The 24754-nt window shown below is 42.2% G+C and overlaps 1 long non-coding RNA gene across 1 annotated transcript in view; it reads left to right on the forward strand.

Annotated features, from left to right (window-relative positions):
- LOC116274537 overlaps window positions 1-24754 on the forward strand; it is a 120600-nt gene that overhangs the window by 12860 nt on the left and 82986 nt on the right. The window contains exon 4 of the long non-coding RNA XR_004183282.1: window positions 6543-6639. This is a non-coding gene — a long non-coding RNA (uncharacterized LOC116274537). The remainder of the gene's footprint in view (window positions 1-6542; window positions 6640-24754) is intronic.

A 24754-nucleotide genomic window follows, 5' to 3' on the forward strand; every position in this document is an offset into this window, starting at 1 on the left:
AAAGACACTCTCATCTTAGGCTCCCAACTGGTATAACTACCTTAGGGACCATGGTTATGTAGGATTGATCGGGTCCTGGTCTTCTGTGGGTTCTGCAGTCAGTCTGTATGTGGGTGAAGCTCATGGAAGGACTTTGGACAAGGAGCTTCAGTGCTTCGGGTATGTGGGGTTGGAGCCAAGTCCACAGAGAAATGTGGATGCTTATAGGTCTGCTGAGTCTGCACTTAGTGTGTTTGCTACTAAGGTGTGATCCTGTCTTCTTAAAGCGGCTTTCTTTGGTCTTCAAATGTACTAGAATATCATAATCTGCTATCTGGGTCCCAAAGCTCCCGCAATGGCACTTTTGTCCATAGATATTGCCAAGTTAGCATTTTCTCGGGGGATAAGAACTGGGCTCTCCTATTCTCTTAAACTGCAGGTGTCACTCTCCTTTAATTCTTTAATCTTGGCTTCTCTTAGATCTGTGGACTTAATTATAATGACTATTAGAAATAAAATATTTTTTGGATAAATCCAACATCTGAACAGTCTCACAGCCAGTTTCTATTGATCACTTTGTTTCTTTTTTTTTTTTTTTTTTTGAGACGGAGTCTTGCTCTGTCGCCCAGGCTGGAGTGCAGTGGCCGGATCTCAGCTCACTGCAAGCTCCACCTCCCGGGTTCACGCCATTCTCCTGCCTCAGCCTCCCGAGTAGCTGAGACTACAGGCGCCCGCCACCTCGCCCGGCTAGTTTTTTTTTTGTATTTTTTAGTAGAGACGGGGTTTCACTGTGTTAGCCAGGATGGTCTCAATCTCCTGACCTCGTGATCCGCCCGTCTCGGCCTCCCAAAGTGCTGGGATTACAAGCTTGAGCTGGCTACTTTTTTGTGTGTGTTTTTAGTAGAGATGGGGTTTCACCATGTTGGCCAGACTGGTCTCGAACTCCTCATCTCAGGTGATCCACCCGCCTCAGCCTTCAAAAGTGCTGGGATTAACAGGGGCAAGCCACTGTGCCTGACCTAAAAATTTTTTTTAACTTTTATTTTAGATTCAGTGGGTGGAAATTTAATAATTGTGTAGTATCATGTATTTTTCTTTTAATTTGCAATTCCTTGAGGATGTATGATGTTGATCATCTTTTTTACATGCTGATTTGTTATCTGAATATCTTTTTTGTTGATGTGGCTATTTGGATCTTGTGCCCATTCTTAACTGGGTTGTTCATTTTCTTGTTGTTGAGTTTTAAGAGTTCTTTGTATATTTTGGACATCAGTCCTTTATCAAGTGCGTGTTGTGTAAAGATTTTCTCTCAGTCTGTGGCTTATCTTGTTATGTTTAACAGTGTCTTTTGCTAGCAGAAGTTTTAGTTTTAATGAAGTCCAACTCATCAATTCTTTCCATTCATCGATGATGTTTTCAGTGTTATATCGATGAAGTCATTGCTAAACCCAAAGTCACCTACATTTCCTTTTATGTTATCTGTTGCAAGGGAGTGATGACTATCTGGACTGGTGGTGTAGGCATAATAGAATTTACCAGCCGGGCTTGGTGGCTCATGCCTGTAATCCCAGCACTTTGGGAGGCCGAGGTGGGTGGATCACCTGAGGTTGGGAGTTTGAGACTAGCCTGACCAACCTTGAGACTAGTCAGACCAACCTGACCAAGTTTGAGACCTGCCTCTACTAAAAATACAAAATTAGCTGGGCGTGGTGCCGCATGCCTGTAATCCCAGCTACTTGGGAGGCTGAGGCAGGATAATCGCTTGAACCTGGGAGGTGGAGGTTGCTGTGAGCCGAGATCACTCCATTGCAGTCCAGCCTGGTTAACAAGAGCGAAACTCCGTCTCTAAAAAAAAAAAAAAAGAATTTACCTCGTTGAGGCAAAGGTTGCAGTGAGCCAAGATTGCACCACTGCCCTCCAGCCTGGGTGACAGAGTGAGATTCTCTCAAAGAAAAGAAAAAAAAAAAAGGAAAAATTTAACTTGCTGTAGGTGGGGAAGGTAGACTTATTAAAGAAAGTAGGAAAATACATTGCTAGGGAGGCAATGGGCAGCTTGCAACAAAGAAGCTGACTGCAAACAAAGGATTGCCTGAGATTTTATAAGCTAGTTCTTAGGCTGTATGCTGAAGAGGGCTTTGTGTAGCGCTGATAATGCCAAAGTTGTGATGCAAGATTCTTAGTCATTTTGCCAGCCAAGGACCTCTAACCAGTGACACCCGCCTCCTGGGCCTTGCTTGGGCATGCTACCTGCCACACAGGAGGCTCCCCATCCACTTGGCCCAGTCTGGCTTGCACAGCAACTCAGCCTGCGGCTGGACCAGCATGCCCAGCCTGCCTGTGTTATAGCTTCTACCTGAGATGGGGGGGTTCACGAGCTCTTTTCCCACATCCAAGAAGAATGAGGATACCCTGACAATGACAATTGAAGGATGAGGAAGGCAGAGAAGAATTTTATTGAGTGATGGAACAGCTTTCAGTGGAGAGAGGACCTGGGAGCAGTTTCTCTCCTTGTGTGGCTAAGCCCAGGGCTTTTATGGGCTCAGAACAGGAGAGTAGATGCTGATTGGTTTGTGTGTGTGCAAAAAGTTTAAAACAAAGGCACCACCCAAAGGTGGGCACAACAATGTGAAAAAACAATTAGGAAGTGTAGGTGTGTATGTAAATCAGGTGAAGGGCGGGGATCAGTCAGAGGAAAGAGCACCAGGCAGGGAGGCAGCTTCTCAGTCCAGTCCGTGGATTTGACTTGTAGCTTGGCTTTCAGGGTTTAAACTGTCCTTGGCTTGGAGGTGGGATTTCCCTGGGGACTTGTCCCTATCTGCTAGGCATTTGTCTGCCTCCTGCCACTATCAGTGCAGTGAGCTAACTTGCAATTTTTTGTATCAACCGAGGGTCTGCTGGTAGCCAGGCACAGGAAGATTGTGACTTGTTTGTGCAGAAGGGCTGTGTGTTCCGGATTAAAAGAAAGGCAGACTTGTAGCTTATCTGCTTCCCTTTTTTTTTCGGTTTCCCCTGCTCCCACCAGCCTGACTGCCCTTCCCTAATTAGGACTCTACATTATCTTCTAGGAATTTTATCATTTTATGCTTTACATTTAGGCCTATGATTTGGTTTGAGTTAATTTTGTGAAATATGTAAGGTCTATTTATAGATTCTTATTTTTGCATGTAAATATCCAGTTCCAGCACCATTTGTTGAAAAGAATATCTTTTCTGCATTGAATTCCCATTGCTTCTTTGTCAAATATCAATTGACTATATTTGTGTAGGCATATTTCTGGGCTCTCTATTCTGTTCTATTGATCTGTTTGTCTATCATTTTGCCTATGCCCTGCTGTTTTGATTACTATGGATTTGTAGTAAATCCTGAGGTTGAATAGTATGTCTTCCAACTTGGTTCTTCCTCAATATTGTGTTGGCTATTCTAGTTATTTTGCCTTTTCATATAAATTTTGGAGTTAGTTTATTATTCATAAAATAATTTGGTGAAATTTTGATTGGGATTGTGGTGAATTCATAGGTTAAGTTATGGAAAATTGACGTGTTGACAATAGTGAGTCTTTCTATCCATGTACGTGGAATGGCTCTCTATTTATTTAGATAGTCCCTGAGTTTTTCTTTTCTTTTCTTTCTTTCTTTTTCTTCCTTTTTTTTTAAAATTTTTTTTTTTTTTTTTTTTTGTATTTTTGGTAGAGATGGAGTTGGCCATGTCAGCTGGCCATGTTGGCCAGGCTGGTTTTGAACTCCTGACCTGAGGTGATCCACCCCTTTTGGCCTCCCAAAGGACTGAGATTACAGGCGTGAACCACCATGCCCAGCCTGTCTCTGATTTTTTCAATAGAGTTTTATAGTTTTTCTCATGTAGAACACTACAAATAACAGTATGGTGGTGGTCTGGTTTGACTGTGTCTCCACCCAAATCTGAACTTGAATTGTATCACCCAGAATTCCCCCATGTTTTGGGAGGAACCCAGGGGAAGGTAATTGAATTATGGGGGCCGGTCTTTCCCATGCTATTCTCGTGATAGTGAGTAAGTCTCACAAGATCTGATGCGTTTATCAAGGGTTTCTGCTTTTGCTTCCTAATTTTTTCTTGCTGCTGCCATGTAAGAAGTGCCTTTCACCTCCCACCATGCTTCTAAGGCCTCCCCAGCCATGTGGAAGTGTAAGTCCAGTTAAACCTCTTTTTCTTCTCAGTCTCGGGTATAGGTTTATCAGCAGTGTGAAAACAGACTAATATAGGTGGTTTCTCCAGAATTGAAAATAAAATTACCATATGATCTAACAATCCTGTTTCTGGGTATATATCTGAAAGAATTGAAAGCAGCGTCTTAGATATTTGCAAAGCCATATAAATTGTGTTATTATTCACAGTAGCTGAGAGCCGGAAGCAACCCAAATGTCTATCAACAGAAGAATAGGTAAGGGAGGATTAACTCTGGGCTCTGTATTTGATTCCATTGGTCTACATGTGTCTTTATGCTACTTCCAAACTATTTCGATTACTGTAGCTTTGTAATATGTTTTGAATTCTAGAAGTGTGAGACCTCTAACTTTGGTCTTTCTTTTCAATATTTTTTTGGCTATTCAGGTCCCTTGGGATGACATTTAAATTTTTGGATGGGTTTTCTCTGTTTCATGGCCTGTTTCCCCTCCAGGGCAAAATCTCTGAGGCAATGTTCTGTAATTGTGAGTGGAAACAATGACAGGTTACCCAGCCCCCCCATCCCACCTTGAAACTTCAGGCACCCACTGGTAACTAACTGAGAGCTCATTGTGGAGGAGCAGCAGTCTGAGATTCTTTGGATTGCTTCCCCACATAATGAGCCACTGCCTCATGAACTCGGCAAGGATGGTCAGGGCCCCCATCTTCTCTGTTTGCTGCATCCAAGTCAGGGCCCCTATTTCACAAGTAGGTCTTGAGTGTTAAAAGGGAGCCTTCAACTCTCAAATGCACTTGCCTCAAAACAAATAGATGGGGGTTGGATGCGGAATGCTGTGTTGTCTCTGGTTTTAGAATCAGGGCAGTAGTAAAGATGACTAAACTCTTTATTTGTATAAACATTTTGTGTGTAGTAAATACCTAAAATATCAGCTTAAACTTTGAAAGGTGATAATTTTTTTTTTTTTTTGAGATGGAGTCTTGCTCTTGTTGTTCAGGCCAGAGTGCAATGGTGCGATCTCAGCTCACTGAACCTCTGCCTCCTGGATTCAAGCAATTCTCCTGCCTCAGCCTTCTGAGTAGCTGGGATTATACATGCCCATCACCACACCCAACTCATTTCTGTTTTTAATAGAGATGGGGTTTCACCATGTTGGCAAGGCTGGTCTCGAACTCCTGGCCTCAGGTGATCTGCCCACCACGGCCTGTCAAAGCGCTGGGATTATAGGCATGAGCCACCATGCCCGGCTGAAAGATGATAAATTTTGAAAGTATATAGATTTAGATTTCTATCCTATCTTCTCTACTTAAAAGCCAAGAGATCCTGCACAATTCACTCATCTTCCCTGAGACTGTTAACTTATCTATGCTATGGGATCAATGACACCTCTATTAAGGCTTTTTTTTTTTCTTTTTTTGAGGTGTAAGTGCCAAAATCTTTGTGAAGGATCTGAAACACAGAGTCTAAACTGATAACTGTCAATTCCATTTCTTCCATTTCTCTTTTCTTATTATTTATACCTCTGTTATTTATTTATTTATTTATTTATTTGTGAAATACCTCCTTTAAGATACTGCAAACAGTAAATAGATTTCTGAATTGAAATGCTAAGTACTGTAAAATTTAAACAATTCTTTTTGCCGGGCATGGTGGCTTATGCCTGTAATCCCAGCACTTTGGGAGGCTGACGTGACAGATCATCTGAGGTCAGGAGTTCAGGACCAGCCTGGCTAACATGGTGAAACTCAGTGTCTACTAAACAATACAAAAATTAGCCAGGCGTGGTGGCGGGTGCCTGTAATCCCAGCTACTAGGGAGACTGAGGTAGGAGAATTGCTCAAAACTGGAAGGTGGAGGTTGCAGTGAGCCAAGCTCACACCACTGCACTCCAGCCTGGGTGACAGAGCCAGACTCTGTCTCAAAAAAAACACGTAATTTATTGAGATATATACAGTATTGCTTATTAATACATTTTATATTATATCCATTAATTATTCTAATAGTTGTAGTTATTTTTAATATTTTTGTCTTTTGACTTTATACCAGAGTTAAAAGTTATTTGTATGTTATTTCTTCAACATTCAGGGTAAAGATGGTTCAGGGTAAAGATAGTGGGAGAAAAATGATGTCTACTGAAAATCTTTTTTCTCTGTGTTTCCCACAGCAGGATACCTTGCTTTAGGCTCTGCTCAGTAGACAGTTTCCAACTGTGTGCACAGCCTGGGACTGATGCTGACAGAAACCAATTAGTGCATATTGTTAAGTCTTAAAATGAGATACAGGGTAGATCCCTAATTAAATTTATTACAATATCATCATCACTGTCATTTTTATAACAGGAGTGAGAGTAATAGAGTAAGCTCTATTGGTGCTAGAGAATTCAATTGATATTCTTGTTTTCTAGGTGCTGTTACCCTTTGCTGTGGTGGGGAGTATGGATGAAGTGAAAGTTGCAGAAAGGATGGTCAGAGGCCGTCACTACCCTTGGGGAGTTTTGCAAGGTAAAAATGAAAGAGGGCAGGCTTTGGAATGATTAAGTTAAATATATGTGTATCATTCATAGTCTCAAAGTAACATTTTAACTTGGGCTAATATTGGTAACTCTGGTAATCTGTAAGTTAACAGTTACTAATGAGGAACATAAACTCTGTTTTATTTAAACTAATGCTTACTTTGACCATGATTCATTCTCATAGAAGTTTGCTGAACGCTGCTTTAAGCCAAAATCTACAGAGTCTGGGAAGAACCTCTTTGTTTATCCCAGTGCTCCCAATGCCCCATGTACATATTATCTGTCTCTGTGTCAATCATGACATTGAGGATGCTGAAAAGCACTTTAAACAGAATGGAAGCAAAAATACTAGTGTGTAGACATGTTACATAAACTCATTACTACCTAATGTAGAAACCATTTTAAACTGGTCACTAGAAAAAAGAGTGATAAACTTTTTAAAACAAGAAAGTACAATTTACCTTTGGCTAAAGATTATACCTTTGACATTTATATAATTATTTAGCATCATACTAAGTTAGAATAGTGTAGTAAGCAGTAACTTATTGTCTGATTCCTATACTTGTGGTACTAATTATTGGAGAATGGAAAATTTCTACTTGTACTGGTTTCCAAATGATATGTTTTGTTTTTTTGTTTGTTTTCTGAAACAGAGTTTTGCTCTTGTCACCCAGGCTGGAGTGCAGTGGCACGATTTTGACCCACTGCAACCTCCACTTCCTGGATTCAAGTGATTCTCCTGCCTCAGCCTTCCGAGTAGCTGGGATTACATGCGCCTGCCACCACACCTGGCTAATTTTTATATTTTTAGTAGAGACAGGGTTTCACCATATTAGGCTGATCTCAAACTCCTGATCTCAGGTGATCCACCTGCCTCAGCCTCCCAAAGTGCTGGGATTAAGGCATGAGCCACCGTGCCCAGCCCCAAATGATGTTTTTAGTAAATTGACATATTAGAAATTTTAAAATTTGTTAAAGATACTTAAAATTTAATGTTTTAATAGTTGTTGTATTATGTTGTATTACATATTAGTTTATGTTGTAAAATATATAACTATACTATATGTGGATGTATAAAATTTGGTCACAGTATTAATCACAATAAACCATATATTGTAGTCAGTTTTCTGTACATGATAAATACAGGAGAGAGCCATACAAATTATTTTTCATTAATTAATCTTCATTGACAAAACTATGTACTTTTCATGTACAACATTGTTTTGAAATACATATACATTGTGGAATGGTTACTTTGATTTAATTAACATGTGTTATCTCAATTATTTTTGTGATGAAAACTTAACATCTATCTTAGCAATTTTCAAGAATATAAAATATTTTTATTAACATGGTCACTATGTTGTACAATAGATCTCTTTAACTTTTTCTTACCTAACTAAAATTTTGTATCCTTTGACTAACATCTCTCCTACCATACCCTCTACCTAACTCACATAACCACCATTCTACTCTGTGTTTGTACAAGTTTAACTTTTAAAAATTTGATCTATTAGTGAGATCATTTACTATTTGTCTTTTTGTGCTTGTCATAGTAACGTAGTGTAAAGTCCTCCAGTTCCATCCATGTTGCTGCAAATGATAGGATTTCCTGACTTTTAAGGCTGAATAGTATTCCATTGCACATGTATGCCACAGTTTTTTCTTCATGCATGTATTCATGGACACTTAGATTGCTTCCATATCTTGGCTCTTGTGAATAATGGTAGTGTAGGTATCTCTCTGATGTACTGACTTCATTTTTGGGAGGTAATATATCCAGTAGTGGGATGGCTGGATCATATGATCGTTGTTTTATTTTTAATTTTTTGAAGAAACTCCATACTGTTTTTCATAATGGCTATCCTAATTTACATTGCCACGAACAGTGTACAAGGGTTCTCTTTTTTCCATGTCCTCACCAGCACTTGTTTGTCTTATTGATAATAGCCATTTTAGCATGGGTGAAGTAACAGCTTACTGTGTTTTTAATTTTTTTTTTTTTTTTTTGAGATGGAGTTTAGCTCTTGTTGCCCAGGCTGGAGTGCAATGGTATGATCTTGGCTCACTGCAACCTCCGCCTCCTGGGTTCAAGCAATTCTCCTTCCTCAGTCTCCCAAGTAACTGGGATTTTTTTTTTTTTTTTGGTATTTTTAGTAGCGATAGGGTTTTGGCATGTTGGTCAGACTAATCTCGAACTCCTGACCTCAGGTAATCCACCTGCCTCAGACTCCCAAAATGCTAGGATTATAGGCATGAGCCACCACACTGGGCATGTGTTTTTTAATTTTTAATTTTTATGGATACATAGTAGGTGTATATATTTATAGGGTGCATGAGATATTTGATACTGGCATTCAATGTGCAGTAATCACATCCGGGTAAGTAGAGTACCCGTCAACTCAAGCATTTATCCTTTCTTTGTGTTACAAACAATCTAATTATACTCTTAGTTATTCTAAAATGTACAGTAAATTATTGTTGACTGTAGTCACCCTTTTGTGCTATCAAATATTAGATCTTATTCATTCTATTTATATATTTTTACCATCCCCACTTCTCTCCCTCCCAATCCCTTCGTAGTTACTGGTGATTAACATTCCACTCTTTATCCGCATGGGTTCAATTGTTTTAATTTTTAGCTCCACAAATGAGTGAGGACATGTCTTCCTGCGTCTTGCGTATTTCACTTAACATAATGTCCTCGGTTCCATCCATGTTGTTGCAAATGACAGGATCTCATTATTTTTTATGACTGAATAGTACTCCATCATGTATATGTACCGCATTTACTTTATTCATTCATCTGATGATGGATACTTAGGTTGCTTTCAAATCTTGGCTATTGTGAATAGTGCTGTAACAAACATGGGAGTGGAGCTATCTCTTTGATATACTACTTTCCTTTCTTCTGGGTATACACCTACTAGTGGGATTGCTGGATCATATGGTAGTTCTATTTTTGTTTTTTGTTTTTTTTTTTAGGAAACTCCGTACTGTTTTCCATAGAGACTGTACTGATTGACATTCCAACCAACAGTATACAGGGATTCCTTTTTCTCCACATCCTCACCAGCATTTGTTATTGCCTGTCTTTTGGATAAAAGCTTTTTTAACTGGGGTGAGATGATATCTCATTGTAGTTTTTATTTGCCTTTCTCTGGTAATGAGTGATGTTGAAAACCTGTTCATTTGCTTGTTTGGCATTTTTAAAAACCCACAATGAGCAGTTACTTCACACATGTTAAAATGGCTGTTGTCAATAAGACAAAAGAAGACATTTGTATGTCTTCTTTGGAGAAATGTCTATTCAGATCTTTTGCCCATTTTAAATCGGATTATTAGATTTTTTCCTATTGAGTTGTTTGAGCTTCTTAAATATATTCTGGTTATTAATCTCTTGTCAGATAAATTGTTTGGAAATATTTTCTCATTGTGTAGGTTATCTCTTCACTTTGTTGATTGTTTCCTTTGTTTTGCAGAAGGTTTTTAACTTGAGATGATCCCATTTGTCTATGTTTGCTTTGATTGCCTGTGCTTGTAGGGTATTACTCAATAAATGTCCTAAAGAGTTTCCCCCATTGTTTTTTGTAGTAGTTTCATAGTTTGGGGTCTTAAAATTTAAGTCTTTAATCCTTTTGATTTGGTTTTTATATGTGGTGAGAGATAAAAGTCTAGTTTCTTTCTTCTGCATATGGATATCCAGTTTTCCCAACACCATTTATTGAAGAGCTTATCCTTTCCCCAATGTGTGTGCTTGGCACCTTTGTTGAAAATGAGTTATCTGTGGCTGTATGGATTTATTTCTGTGTTCTCTATTCTGTTCAATTGGTCTATGTGTCTGTTTTTATACTGATACCATGCTGTTTCACTTATCATACCTTTGTAGTATAATTTGAAGTCAGGTAATGCGATTCCCTCCAGTATTGTTATTTTTGCTCAGAATTGCTTTGTGGTTTTTTTTTTTTTTTTGGTTCCATATACATCTTAGGATTGTTTTTTCTTTTTCTATGAAGAATGGCATTGGTATTTTGATAGGGATTGCATTTAATCTATAGATTGCTTTGGGTAGCATGGACATTTTAACAATATTATTGATTCTTCCAATCCATGAACATGTTTTGTGTCCTCTTGCATCAGTGTTTTATAGTTTTCATTATAGAGATTTTTCCTTTTTTTGGTCATGTTTATTTCTAGGTATTTTATTTTATTTATAGCTACTGTAAATTGGATCAGTTTTTATTTCTTTTTCAGATTGTTCACTTTTGTGTATAAAAATGCTACTGATTTTTGTAGGTTGATTTTTGTGTGTTGTAACATTAATTTTGTTTATCAGTTCTAATAGTTTTTTTTTTTTTGGTGGAGTCTTTAGGTTTTTCTGAATAGGAGATCAAATCATCTGCAAACAAGGATAATTTGACTTCTTCCTTTCCAGTTTGGATACCCTTCATATCTTGTCTTATTGCTCTAGCTAGGACTTCCAGTTTAATAACAGCAATGAAAGTGGACATCCTTGTCATTTTCCAGACCTCAGAGGAAAAACTTTAAGTTTCTTCCCATTCAGTATGATACTAGCTGTGGGTCTGCGATACATGGCTTTTATTATGTTGAAGTATGTTCCTTCTATCCCCAGTTTTTTGAAATTTTTTATGATGAAGGGATATTGAATTTTATCAGATGCCCTTTCAGCATCAATTAAAATGATCATATGGTTTTTGTCCTTCATTCTGTTGATATGATGTACGATATTGATTGATTTTTGTGTGTTGAAGCATCATTGCATCCCTGGGATAAAGCCACTTGGTTATGATGAATGGTTTTTAATGTGTGTTGAGTTCAATTTGCTAGTATTTTTTTGAGGGGTTTTTCATCAATGTTCCTCGGAGATATTGGCCTGGAGTTTTCTTGTTTTGACATATCTTTATATGGTTTTGGTATCAGGGTAATACTGGCCTTGTTGAATGAGTTCTGATGCATTCCCTCCTCCTGTATGTTTTAGAATAGTTTGAGTAGAATTAATATTAGTTGTTTAAATGTTTGGTGAAATTCAGCAGTGAAGCCATCATATCCTGGACTTGTCTTTGCTGGGAGACTTCTTCTTATATCGGTTTTGATCTCATTACTTGTTATTGGTCCATTCAGGTTTAGAATTTCTTCATAGTTCAATCTTGATAGGTTGTATGCGTCTAGGAATTCATCCATTTCTTCTACGTTTTTTAATTTATTGCCATATAGTAGCTCATAGTAGCCTCTAATGAGCCTTTGGATTTCTGCAGCATCAGTTGTAAAGCCTCCTTTTTCTTTTTTTTTTTAAATTTTTTTATTTTTAGAGATGGGGGTATCACAATGTTTCCCAGGTTGGTCTCAAACTCCTGGCTCAAGCAGTCCTCCTGTCTCAGCCTCCCAAAGTGCTGGGATTACAGGCGTGAGCCACTGCACCTGGCCATAATGTCTCCTTTTTCATCTCTGAATTTATTTATTTGGGTCGTCTTTTTTTTCCCCCTAGTCTGGCTAAAGGTTTGTAGATTATGTTTATGTTTTCAAAAAATAAACTTTTCATTTCATTGATCTTTGGTATTTTTTCATTTTAATTTCATTTATTTCTGCTCTGATTTTTATTCTTTCTTTTCTTATACTAATTTTGGGGTTGGTTAGCTCTTGCTTTTCTAGTTCTTTAAGATGCATTGTTAGGTTGTTTATTTGATGTTTTTCTGCTTTTTTTGATGTAGGAACTTGTTACTATAAACTTTGTTCTTAGTACGGCTTTTGCTGTATCCCATAGGTTTTGGTATGTTATATTTCCATTTTCATTTGTTTCAATAAATTTTAAAATTACCTTCTTTATTTCCTCATTGACCCACTGGTCATCCAGGAACACATTACTTAATTTCCATGTGTTTGTGTAGTTTCCAAGTTCCTCTTGTTATTCATCTATACTTTTATTCCTTTGTAGTCAGGGATAATACTTGATTTCATATTTTGAATTGTTTAAGACTTGTTTTGTGACCTAACATATTCTGTATCCTTGAGAATATGCTAAATGCTGAGGAGATGAATGTGCATTCTGTAGCCATTGTATGAAATGTCTTGTAACTATCTTTTAGGTCCATTTGGTCCATACTGCAGATTAAGTCTAATGTTTTTGCTGATTTTCTGTCTGGATGATCTGTCCAATGCCAAAAGTGGAGTGTTGAAGTCTCCAGCTATTATTATATTATAATCTTTCTCTTTCTTTAGCTCTAATAATATTTCCTTCATATATCTAAGTGCTCCAATGTTGGGTACATACATATTTATAGTGGTTATGGTCTCTTGCTTAATTGATCCTTTTATCAATAAGTAATGAATCTTCCTTGTCTGTTTTTACAGTTTTTGTCTTGAAATGTATTTTATCTGATATAAGTATACATTTTCATGTTCTTTTTTGGTTTCCATTGGCATGGAATTATCTTCCTGTCCTTTTATTTTTAGTCTATGTGTGTCTTTTTAGGTGAAGTGTGTTCTAGTAGGTAACAGATCATTTTTTTTTTTTTAAATCCAATCAGCCACTCTGTCTTTTCTTTTCTTTTCTTTTTTTTTTTTTTTTTTTTTTTTTTTTTTGAGACAGAGTCTTGCTCTGTCACCCGGGCTGGAGTGCAATGGCACAGTCTCGGCTCACTGCAACCTCCAACCTCCACTTCCTGGGTTCAAGCAATTCTCCTGCCTCAGCCTGCCAAGTAGCTGGGATTACAGGTGCCCACCACCACACCTGGCTAATCACTCTATATCTCTTGATTGGAGAGTTTGATCCATTTACATTCAATGTTATTATTGATAAGTAAGGACTTACTCTTGTCATTTTGTTATTTGTTTTCTAAGGACTTACTCTTGTCATTTTGTTATTTGTTTTCTGGTGGGTTTGTGGTCTTCTCTTCCTTTTTACCTACTTTCTTGTCTTCTTTTTAGTCAAGGTGATTTTCTCTGATGGTATGCTTTAATTTCTTGCTTTTTATTTTTTGTGTATCTGTTGTATGTTTTTTGATTTGAGGTTACAATGGGGCTTGTATATAACATCTTATAACTCATTATTTTAAACTGATTACAACTTACCCCTGATTGCATAAATGAACAAAGAAACTAACAAACAAGCAAAAACTAATAAAAACTTTACACTTTAATTTCATCCCTCCACTTTATTAATATTTTTAAAATTTCTATTTATATCTTATACTGTCTATGTCTTGAAAAGTTGTTGTACTTATTATTTTTGATACGTTTACTTTTTAGTATTTCTACTCCAGATATGAGCGCTTTACCCATCACAATAAGCTTGTTTTAACATTCCATGTGTATCTGTATGCTTACTATTAGGTTGGTGCAAAAGTAGTTGCAGTTTTTGCTATTAAAAGTTATGGCATTAAAAGTAATGGCAAAAAACACAGTTCCTCTTTTTTTCTTTGAGACGGAGTCTAGCTCTGTCGGCCAGGCTGGAGTGCAATGGCGTGATCTCAGCTCACTGCAACCTCCGCCTCCCAGGTTCAAGCAGTTCTCCTGCCTCAGCCTTCTGAGTAGCTGGGATTACTTAGGTACTTAGGTGGGTGCCCACCACCATGCCCAGCTAATTTTTGTATTTTTAGTAGAGATGGGGTTTCACTATGTTGACCAGGCTGGTCTCGAACTCCTGACCTCGTGAGCCTCAGCCTCTCAAAGTGCTGGGATTACAAGCATGAGCCACTGTGCCTGGCCCACAGTTCCTCTTGAGTTAACCTAATATTACCAGTGAGTCTTGTACCTTCAAATGGTTTCTCATATATATATATATATATTATATATTATATATATATATTTTATATATATGAATTCTCTTTAGTATTTATTTTAAGACAGGTTTGGTGTTAATGAAATCCTTCAACTTTTATTTGTCTAGGAAAGTCTTCATTTATCCTTCATGTTTGTAGGATATTTTTGCTGGTTATACCATTCTTGGCTAAAAGGTTTTCTTCTTCAGCATTTTACATATGTCATGCCACTCTCTCTCGGCCTGTAAGGTTTTCACTGAAAGGTGTGCTGCCAGACACGTTGAAGCTCCATCGTATGTTTGTTTGTTTTCTCTTGCTGCTTTTAGGATCCTTTCTTTATCCTTGACCTTTGGGAGTTTGATTATCACATGCCTTGAGGTAGTCTTCTATGGGTTAAATCTGCTTGGTGTTCTATAACCTTCTTGTACTTGAACATTGATATTTTTCTCTAGGTTTGAGACGTTCCCTGATATTATCCCTTTGAGTAGTCTTTCTCTTCCTATCCCTCTCTCTCTCTGCCTCCTTTTTAAGGCCAATAACTCTTAGATTTGCCGTTTTGAGGCTATTTTTAGATCTCTTAGGCGCACTTTATTTTTAGTTTCATTTTCCTTTTCTTTTATTTTTTTTTCTCTTTCTTTTTGAGATGGAGTCTCGCTCTGTCTCCCAGGCTGGAGTGCAGTGGCGCAATCTCAGCTCACTGCAAACTCCGCCTCCCGGGGTCACGCCATTCTCCTGCCTCAGCCTCCCGAGTAGCTGGGACTACAGGCACCCACCACCATGCCCGGCTAATTTTTTGTATGTTTTTTAGTAGAGATGGGGTTTCACCGTGCTAGCCAGGATGTTCTCGATCTCCTGACCTCGTGATCCGCCCTTCTTGGCCTCCCAAAGTGCTGGGATTACAGGTGTGAGCCACCACACGCAGCCTCATTTTTCTTTTGTCTGCTCTAACTGTATTTTCAAATAGCTTTCTTCAAGTTCACTAATTTTTTCTTCTGCTTGACCAGTTCTGCTGTTAAGAGACTTTAATGCATTCTTCAGTATGTCAATTAAATTTTTCAGTTTCAGTATTTCTGCTTGATTTTTAAAAATTATTTTAATCTCTTTGGTAAATTTGTCTAATGTGATTCTGGATTTCTTTTCTCTGTTATCTTGATTTTCATTGAGCTCTTCTAAAACAGCTATTTTGAGTTCTCTGAAAGGTTACATATCTCTGTCCTGAGATGTGTGATTGGGATTGGTCTTTAGTGCCTTATATGGTTCATTTGGTGAGGTCATGTTTTCTGGGATGGTCTTGATGCTTGTCATTGTTCATCTATGTCTGGGCATTGAAGAGTTAGATATTTATTGTAGTCTTTGCATTCTGGGCTCAGTTGTGCCTGTTCTTCTTGAGAAGGTTTTCTAAGTATTCAAAGGGAATTTACTAGGGAGTACCCTAAGTCCAGTAACACTGTGATTCTAGCAGACTCATACTGCCTCAGTGGTCTTGGATAATATCTGCCACAACACTCCAGCCTGGATGACACAGCAAGACTCTGTCTCAAAAAAAAATGAAAGAAAGAAAAAGAAAACCACAATTTGGGTGAGTAGGTATTTGGTCCCCTGAACTGTCCGGGTATGGACGGCCCTCCCATTGGACTGGGACAAGAGGCTGATCTTGAACAGCATACGCCCACCCCAGCCAGCCACCTGCCTGGGTCTCCTTCCTGATCCAGCCCATAGCAGGCAGGGGGCACTCACTGGAAGTAGTAGCCGGCAGATTCCAGGTAGGATGCAGGCTCGTTGGACATAGACCACTTCACCACAGCATGGTCGTTCTTGTCCCTGCACACCAGTTCCTCCATCAGCCACGTGTGTTGATGCATAGACACAATTGAAGAGCTGCCTGCGGGCCAGGAGGAAAGGGACAGAGGGTCACAGTGCGGCCCATGGGCTGGGCAGGTGGAGCGGGGGCGTGGTGGGGACTCATGGCAGCACCAGGCCCACGGTGGGACACTACTCATTGATGACCACAATCCCATAGCAGTCACATATCTGCAGCACTTCCTCCACCTAGGGGTAGTGGCTGGTGTGGAAGGTGTTGGCACCAAGCCAGAGAAGCAGGCTGAAGTCTTTCACCAGCAGTGGCCAGTCGAAGCCCTTCCCTCGCATCTAGGAGACAGCAGAGCCAAATGACCCTTTCCCTGTCGAAGCTGCACTTCCTCCGAGAGCCAGGACCCTGGAGAGCCACCCCATGAGCCCCCTCTCCAGCCCAAGCACCGGCACCACCATGGGGCAGTTTGGAGCCATTTGCCTCATTGCCCTGAGCTGCCCTCAACTGCGGGACACAGGGAAGGCGAAAGTGGAAGGTGACCAGAAGCCCCCACGAAGACCCAGGGGCACAAATGCAGGTCTGCATCCTCGTGCTTGTTGATGCTGTGGAAATAGAAAGGTTTCCCATTGATGAGGAACTGGCTCTCAATAACAGCCACAGTGCAGATCTCCACAGGGAGTGTGTAGAAGTCAGACACAGGCCCCAGTGACGTCTGTGCAGTCAGCCGCACCTACGACAGCCAAAGCGCCAGGTGTGAGCACCCGACAGCCTGAGCCCCATCCGGCCCGCCCTCCGGCAGGAAAGCCCCTCGTGTACCCCAGCAGCTGCCTCAGGGCTGCAAGCAGAGAGATGCAGCAAACAGAGGCTCTGCCTTTCCCTGGCTGACCCTGGGACCTGTCCTTCAAATCCAGGCCTTCCCCTTGACCAGATGAGGTGGCTCATGCCTAGAGTTCCCATGCTTTGGGAGGCTAAGGGAGGAGGATCACTTCAGTCCAGGAGTTCAAGACCAGCTTGGCAACAGAGTAAGACCCCCATCTCTAAAAAAGAATTTTTTTTTTTTTTAAGACAGTCTCACTCTGTTGCCAAGGCTGGAGTGCAGTGGCGTGATCTCAACTCACTGCAGCCTCTGCCTCCCAAGTTCAAGCAATTCTCCTGCCTCAGCCTCCTTAGTAGCTGGGATTACAGGTGTGCACCACTGTGCCCAGCAAATTTTCGTATTTTTAGTAGAGACAGGGTTTCACCATGTTGGCCAGCCTGCTTTCAAACTCCTGGCCTCAAGTGATCCACCCGCCTCGGCCTCCCAAAGTGCTGAGATTACAGGTGTGAGCCACCATGCCTGGCCTACAAAAAATTTTTTTATATTAGCCAGGCATAGTGGCATGTGCTTGTAGTCCCAACTACTCAGGAGGCCAAGGTAGGATTGCTGCAGTCTGGGAGCTCAAGGCTGCAGTGAGCTGTAATCAGGCCATTGCACTCCAGCCTGGGTGACAGAGTGAGACCATCTCAAAACAAACAAACAAACAAACAAAAACCTGGGCTTCCCACCAAGGGTGGGAAACATCAGAAAGCTCAGAGAAAAGCACCTGCCTGTTCACCTGTCCTGGGCTCCTGCTGAAGCCAGGGCCACCAAATGGGAGCAAAAGACCTCCCTTAAGCGAGTCCCAGCCATCATTACCTCCAACGAGTATAGATAGGTCGAGCATTCGTGCATCAAGTACGGCCACAAGAGGCTGGCAACTGGCACCTTCAGCTGGCCCTGGGTCCTCACTTCATTGACCATGACTTTGTTTTCTGCATCCAAAAGACGCACTTCCAACTCGAACTGTTTACTGCACTTGACGGAGATCTGGTCATTCACTGGCCCTACAGGAGGCAAGAGAGACCAGAGCTGAGGGAGGGATATGACCTGGGCCACACAAACAGGAGTACCCCACAGCCACCACTCCCAGGCAGCCATTTGTTTCTGTTGCTTTTTTTTAAATATAAATTTTTTTTTTTTTTTTTGAGACAGAGTCTCTCTCTGTCCCCCATATTGGGAGTGCAGTGGTGTGATCTCGGCTCACTGCAACCTCCATCTCCAGGATTCAGGTGATTCTCCTGCCTCAGCCTTCCCAGTACCTGGGATTATAGGTGCGCACCACCATGCCTGGCTAATTTTGTATTTTTAGTAGAGATGGAGTTTTGCCATGTTGGCCAGGCTGGTCTCCAACACGTGACCTCAGGTGATCCTCCCGCCTCAGCCTCCCAAATTGCTAGGATTACAGGTGTGAACCACCGTGTCTGGTGCCTTTTCTTTTAATTGAAAAAAAAATTTTTTTTGGCCAGGCGCAGTGGTCACACCTGTAATCCCAACACCTGGGGAGGCTGGGGTGGAAGGATCGCTTGAGCCCAAGAGTTCAAGACCAGCCTGGGTAACATAAGAAAAGCACTTCTTCCCTAAAAATACAAAAAATTAGCCAGGTGTGGTGGTGCATGCCTGCAGTCCCAGCAGCCCCAGAAGCCGCAGCTACTTGGGAGGCTGAAGTAGGAAGAATGCTTGAGACAGGAGTTCAGGGCTGCAGTGAGCTATGATCTTCAGGCAGGGTAGGTAGTGAAGGAAGGGACTATGTGCCAACCACGGCGCTGAGACATGTGTAAACAAGCAAGTACAGCTACTGCACATGTGCACCAAGAGGATGACCCAGAACGTGCTTAGAGTAACACCTCTTCCCAGCTCCTTAAGAATTTATCAAGTAAGACCCTCAGAAAGGGAGTTTCGCCAGTAATAATCAGCGCCGTCTCATCCTTACGAGCAGCCTGCCCTGAATTCTTTCTCTCAGGGTGAACCGTGTATTTTACACTTCATTATTTTTTTTTTTTTTTGAGAAGAGGTCTCGCTCTGTCACCCAGGCTGGAGTGCAGTGTTGCAATCTCAGCTCACTGCCACCTCCATATCCCGAGTTCAAGCAATTCTCCCATCTCAACCTCCCGAGTAGCTGGTATTACAGGAACACGCCACCATGCCCAGCTAATGTTGGCCAGGCTGGTTTGAAATCCTGAGCTCAAGTGATCCACCCGCCTCGGCCTCTGAACGTGCTGGGATTACAGGCATGAGCCACTGCGCCCAGGCTATTCTGTATTTAACTGTTGAAACACTTTTTCCATTGCAATAAATTGCTCTATGCTGCATCACCTTTGCTGTGACTTTTGTTTAAATTCTTATTTACTTATTTATTTCACTTATTTTTCTTGAGACAGGGTCTCACTATGTTGCCCAGGTGTATCTTGAACTTTCAGCTCAAGCGATTCGCCCACCTTGGCCTCCCAAAGTGCTTGTGGTGACAGGCATTAGCCACCACACCCAGCCTAAATTCTTTTTTTTTTTTCACTATACTTTAAGTTGTAGGGTATATGTGCACAACGTGCAGGTTACATATGTATACATGTGCCATGTTGGTGTGCTGCACCCATTAACTTGTCATTTACATTAGGCATATCTCCTAATGCTATCCCTCCCCCATCCCCACAATAGGCCCCGGTGTGTGATGTTCCCCTTCCTGTGTCCAAGTGATCTCATCATTCAATTCCCACCTATGAGTGAGAACATGAGGTGTTTGGTTTTCTGTTCTTGCGATAGTTTGCTGAGAATGATGGTTTCCAGTTGCATCTATGTCCCTACAAAGGACATGAACTCATCCTTTTTTATGGCTGCATAGTATTCCGTGGTGTATATGTGCCACATTTTCTTAATCGAGTCTGTCACTGATGGACATTTGGGTTGATTCCAAGTCTTTGATATTGTGCATAGTACTGCAATAAACATACGTGTGCATGTGTTGTTATAGCAGCATGATTTATAATCCTTTGGGTATATACCCAGTAATGGGATGGCTGGGTCAAATGGTATTTCTAGTTCTAGATCCTTGAGGAAGCGCCACACTATTTTCCATAATGGTTGAACTAGTTTACAGTTCCACCAACAGTGTAAAAGTGTTCCTGTTTCTCCACATCTTCTCCAGCACCTGTTGTTTCCTGATTTTTTAATGATTGCCATTCTAACTGGTGTGAGATGGTATCTTATTGTGGTTTTGATTTGCATTTCTCTGATGGCCAGTGATGATGAGCATTTTTTCATGTGTCTGTTGGCTGTATGAATGTCTTCTTTTGAGAAGTGTCTGTTCATATCCTTTGCCCACTTTTTGATGGGGTTGTTCGCTTTTTTCTTGTAAATTTGTTTGAGTTCTTTGTAGGTTCTGGATATTGGCCCTTTATCAGATGAGTAGATTGCAAAAATTTTCTCCCATTCTGTAGGTTGCCTGTTCACTCTGATGGTAGTTTCTTTTGCTGTGTAGAAGCTCTTTAGTTTAATGAGATCCCATTTGTCAATTTTGGCTTCTGTTGCCATTGCTTTTGGTGTTTTAGACATGAAGTCCTTGCCCATGCCTATGTCCTGAATGGTATCACCTAGGTTTTCTTCTAGGGTTTTTATGGTTTTAGGTCTAACATTTAAGTCTCTAATCCATCTTGAATTAATTTTCGTATGAGGAGTGAGGAAAGCATCCAGTTTCAGCTTTCTACTTATGGCTAGCCAGTTTTCCCAGCAGCATTTATTAAATAGTGAATCCTTTCCCCATTTCTTGTTTTTGTCAGGTTTGTCAAAGATCAGATGGCTGTAGATGTGTGGTATTATTTCTGAGGGCTCTGTTCTGTTCCATTGGCCTATCTCTGTTTTGGTGCCAGTACCATGCTGTTTTGGTTACTGTAGCCTTGTAGTATAGTTTGAAGTCAGGTAGCGTGATGCCTCCAGCTTTGTTCTTTTGGTTTAGGATTGTCTTCGCAATGCAGGCTCTTTTTTGGTTCCATATGAACTTTAAAGCAGTTTTTTCCAATTCTGTGAAGAAACTCATTCGTAGCTTAATGGGGATGGCATTGAATCTATAGATTACCTTGGGCAGTATGGCCATTTTCACGATATTGATTCTTCCTATCCGTGAGCATGGAATGTTCTTCCATTTGTTTGTGTCCTCTTTTATTTCACTGAGCAGTGGTTTGTAGTTCTCCTTCACATCCCTTGTAAATTGGATTCCTAGGTATTTTATTCTCTTTGAAGCAATTGTGAATGGGAGTTCATTCATGATTTGGCTCTCTGTTTATCTGTTACTGGTGTATAAGAATGCTTGTGATTTTTGCACATTGATTTTGTATCCTGAGACTTTGTTGAAGTTGCTTATCAGCTTAAGGAGATTTTGGGCTGAGATGATGGGGTTTTCTAAATATACAATCATGTCATCTGCAAACAGGGACAATTTGACTTCTTTTCCTAATTGAATACCCTTTCTTTCTTTCTCTTGCCTGATTGCCCTAGCCAGAACTTCCAACACTCTGTGGAATAGGAGTGGTGAGAGAGGGCACCCCTGTCTTGTGCCAGTTTTCAAAGGGAATGCTTCTAGTTTTTGCCCATTCAGTATAATATTGGCTGTGGGTTTGTCGTAAATAGCTCTTATTATTTTGAGATACGTTCCATCAATACCGAATTTATTGAGAGTTTTTAGCATGAAGGGCTGTTGAATTTTGTCAGAGGCCTTTTCTGCATCTACTGAGATAATCATGTAGTTTTTGTCTTTGGTTCTGTTTATATGCTGGATTACATTTATTGATTTGCATATGTTGAACCAGCCTTGCATCCCAGGGATGAAGCCCACTTGATCGTGGTTGATAAGCTTTTTGATGTGCTGCTGGCTTAAATTCTTTTAAACTTAGAACTGCAGCCCCACAACAGCTGTCAATAATCTCACCACCACACCAAGCCTAAATTCTTTTTTTTTTTTTTGAGACGGAGTCTCGCTCTGTCACCCAGGGTGGAGTGCAGTGGCTCAATCTCGGCTCACTGCAAGCTCCGCCTCCCAAGTTCACGCCATTCTCCTGCCTCAGCCTCCTGAGTAGCTGGGACTACAGGCGCCCACCACCACGCCCGGCTAATTTTTTTTGTATTTTTTAGTAGAGACGGGGTTTCACCGTGTTAGCCAGGATAGTCTCGATCTCCTGACCTCGTGATCCGCCCGTCTCGGCCTCCCAAAGTGCTGGGATTACAGGCGTGAGCTACCACGCCCGGCCCTAAATTCTTTTAAACTTAGAACTGTGGCTCCACAACAGTTGTCAATAATCTCACCACTGCACTCCAGCCTGGGCCACAGGGCAAGGCCTCCTCTCAAAAAAAGAAAAAGATACATTTTTAAAAAGTAAAAAAAAAACTTTAAAAAATTTTTTTTCTAAAAGACAGGGTATCTCAGCTGGGAGTGGTGACTCACGCCTGTAATCTTACACTTTGGGAGGCCAAGGCAGGTGGATCACCTGAGGTCTTGAGTTCAAGACCAGCCAGGCTAGCATGGTGAAACCCCGTATCTACTAAACAAATTCAAAAATTAACCAGGCATGGTGGCAAGTGCCTGTAATTCCAGCTACTCGGGAGGCTGAGGCAGGAGAATCGCTTGAATCCGGGAGGTAGAGTTGCAGTGAGCCAAGATTGCACCACTGCCCTCCAGCCTGGGCAACAGTGAGACCCTGTCTCAAAAAATAAAGGGTCTCCCTCTGTTGCCCAGACTGGAGTGCAGTGGCGCGGTCATAGCTCACTGCACCCTTGACCTCCCAGGCTCAAGTGATTCTCCTACCTCAGCAGCTGGGACTACCAGCATGCATCACTACGCCTGGCTAATTTTTTAATTTTTTGTGGTGATGGTCTCGCTATGTTACCCAGGCTGGTTTTGAACTCCTGGCCTCAAGTGATCCTCCTACCAGGGCCTCCTTGCAAAGAGCTGAGAGGACAGGCATGAGCCACCATGCCCGAACCCCCGAAGCTGCCTGTTCCTTGAGCACGATGTGTAGCAAGGGGAGCTGGAGTGAGAACAGCACCATGGAGAAGGGACAGGATCGCCACCCTGAGCTGTGTGAAGTTAGGCCAGACCCTTCTTCTCCAAGCGAGGTCAAACACATGGGTGATTTCGGGAGCCTGTGCCTGCTCAGACAGCCTGGATTTAGCTTCTTAGGTGGATGGGAACCTGTGAGGGTTTGGAGATGCTGGGAGAACTTTTTCCTGGGAGAGCTTTCCAAACAGAAAACAAACAGAACCACCCTGGGCCCCACTGAGGGAGGATCCTACCAGAAGCCCTCACCACTGTTGTGCTCCACGCCGGTGGTGATGGTGATGTCATCGATGTAGGTGGTGGGTGTCATGTACAGAAGCACCAACCGCTGCAGTCCCGCGTAGTTGAAGAAGTCAAAGTCTGTTTTCTGGACAAAGTAACCCTTGGGATACCTAGCGTGGGAGTTCTGAGGTTTGCTGGGCCCTTACCCTGGGTCCCTTGACCTCAGCTCACTGGCCTCCCCAGATCCAGGGCTTCCACTCTGCGAAGGCCACCCTGTGCCTAGCAGGAAGACCACGGGGTGGGACGGGAAGGTGGGTGTGTGCGGTGGAGACAGGATGGTACCCACTTGGAGGTGCTGGTCATGTAGCGGATGGTCCCTGGTGGCAGGGTGGAGGGCGTGAGGATGTTGTTGATGGCAATAGTGATGCAGAGGCAGGAGGGCAGGGGCCCAACCTCGACCGGGCTGCTGATGTCAGCCCCTCATGCTCTAGCGCGTCGATCCTATTCACCCACTGCAGACACAGGAGATACGGGGAGGGCATGGCAGGTCAGGGCAAGAGGCGGGGCCCTGCTATTGGGCACTCCCTCACATAACCTGCAGCATGGGGCTCAGGGGTCTGCCAGCCAGGCAGGAAGGATGACATCCCAATGGGGTAGATCAGGCCACCTATCCCCCTATACAGGGCACAGCCCCCAGGGTAGCGCAGGGTCCCCCACCATCCCACCGCAGGAGACAGCCTGTGAGTGGCAGTTGGGGTCCCATGCTGTTCAGCAGCCGTGCCCACTCAACCCACCCTGCCTGCTCCTGGCTGCACTGACCACGATGGCATAGGAGTGGGCAGTGCCAATCCTCAGCACCACTCGTGCGCAGATCCTGGGTCCATTGCTCTGGCAGGGTCACCTCCCCTTCGTACCACACCTACCTGAAAAAATGCCACAACCACTAGTCCTGGCCGATGTCATTGAAGCTAGAGGGAACCCACATGTCCAGGGTGGGGCCCAACTGCAGAGAGAAGAGCCAGGTTCAGCTCCTAGGCCCCCAAAGGGATCCAGGACAAGTATGCTGCACAGCTGTGCCCCCAGGCCTAGTGTAAGCCCTGACACATAGCGGGGAATCTTGGCGGAATGGACAGATAACTTGCTGATGACAGGTGAACTGCCAGGGTGGTTTGTGCACCTGGGTCAGTGGGGCCAGGAGTTCCTCCTCGGAGTGGATGGGGCCCAATATCTCCCGAGACAAGTGAGAGCCCAGGGACTCATCCCAGCCCGAGGCAAGAGGATTCAGACCCGTGACTAAGAGGCAGATGACCCACTGCCTGTCACAGGGAGGAAGGCTGGTTGGGGGGATGGGGGGCTTTGCTTAAGACACTGTGAGTGGGGCGCACACTGGCACTC

Source organism: Papio anubis, chromosome 4 (assembly GCF_008728515.1).
Source record: "Papio anubis isolate 15944 chromosome 4, Panubis1.0, whole genome shotgun sequence".
Classification (NCBI taxonomy): domain Eukaryota; kingdom Metazoa; phylum Chordata; class Mammalia; order Primates; family Cercopithecidae; genus Papio; species Papio anubis.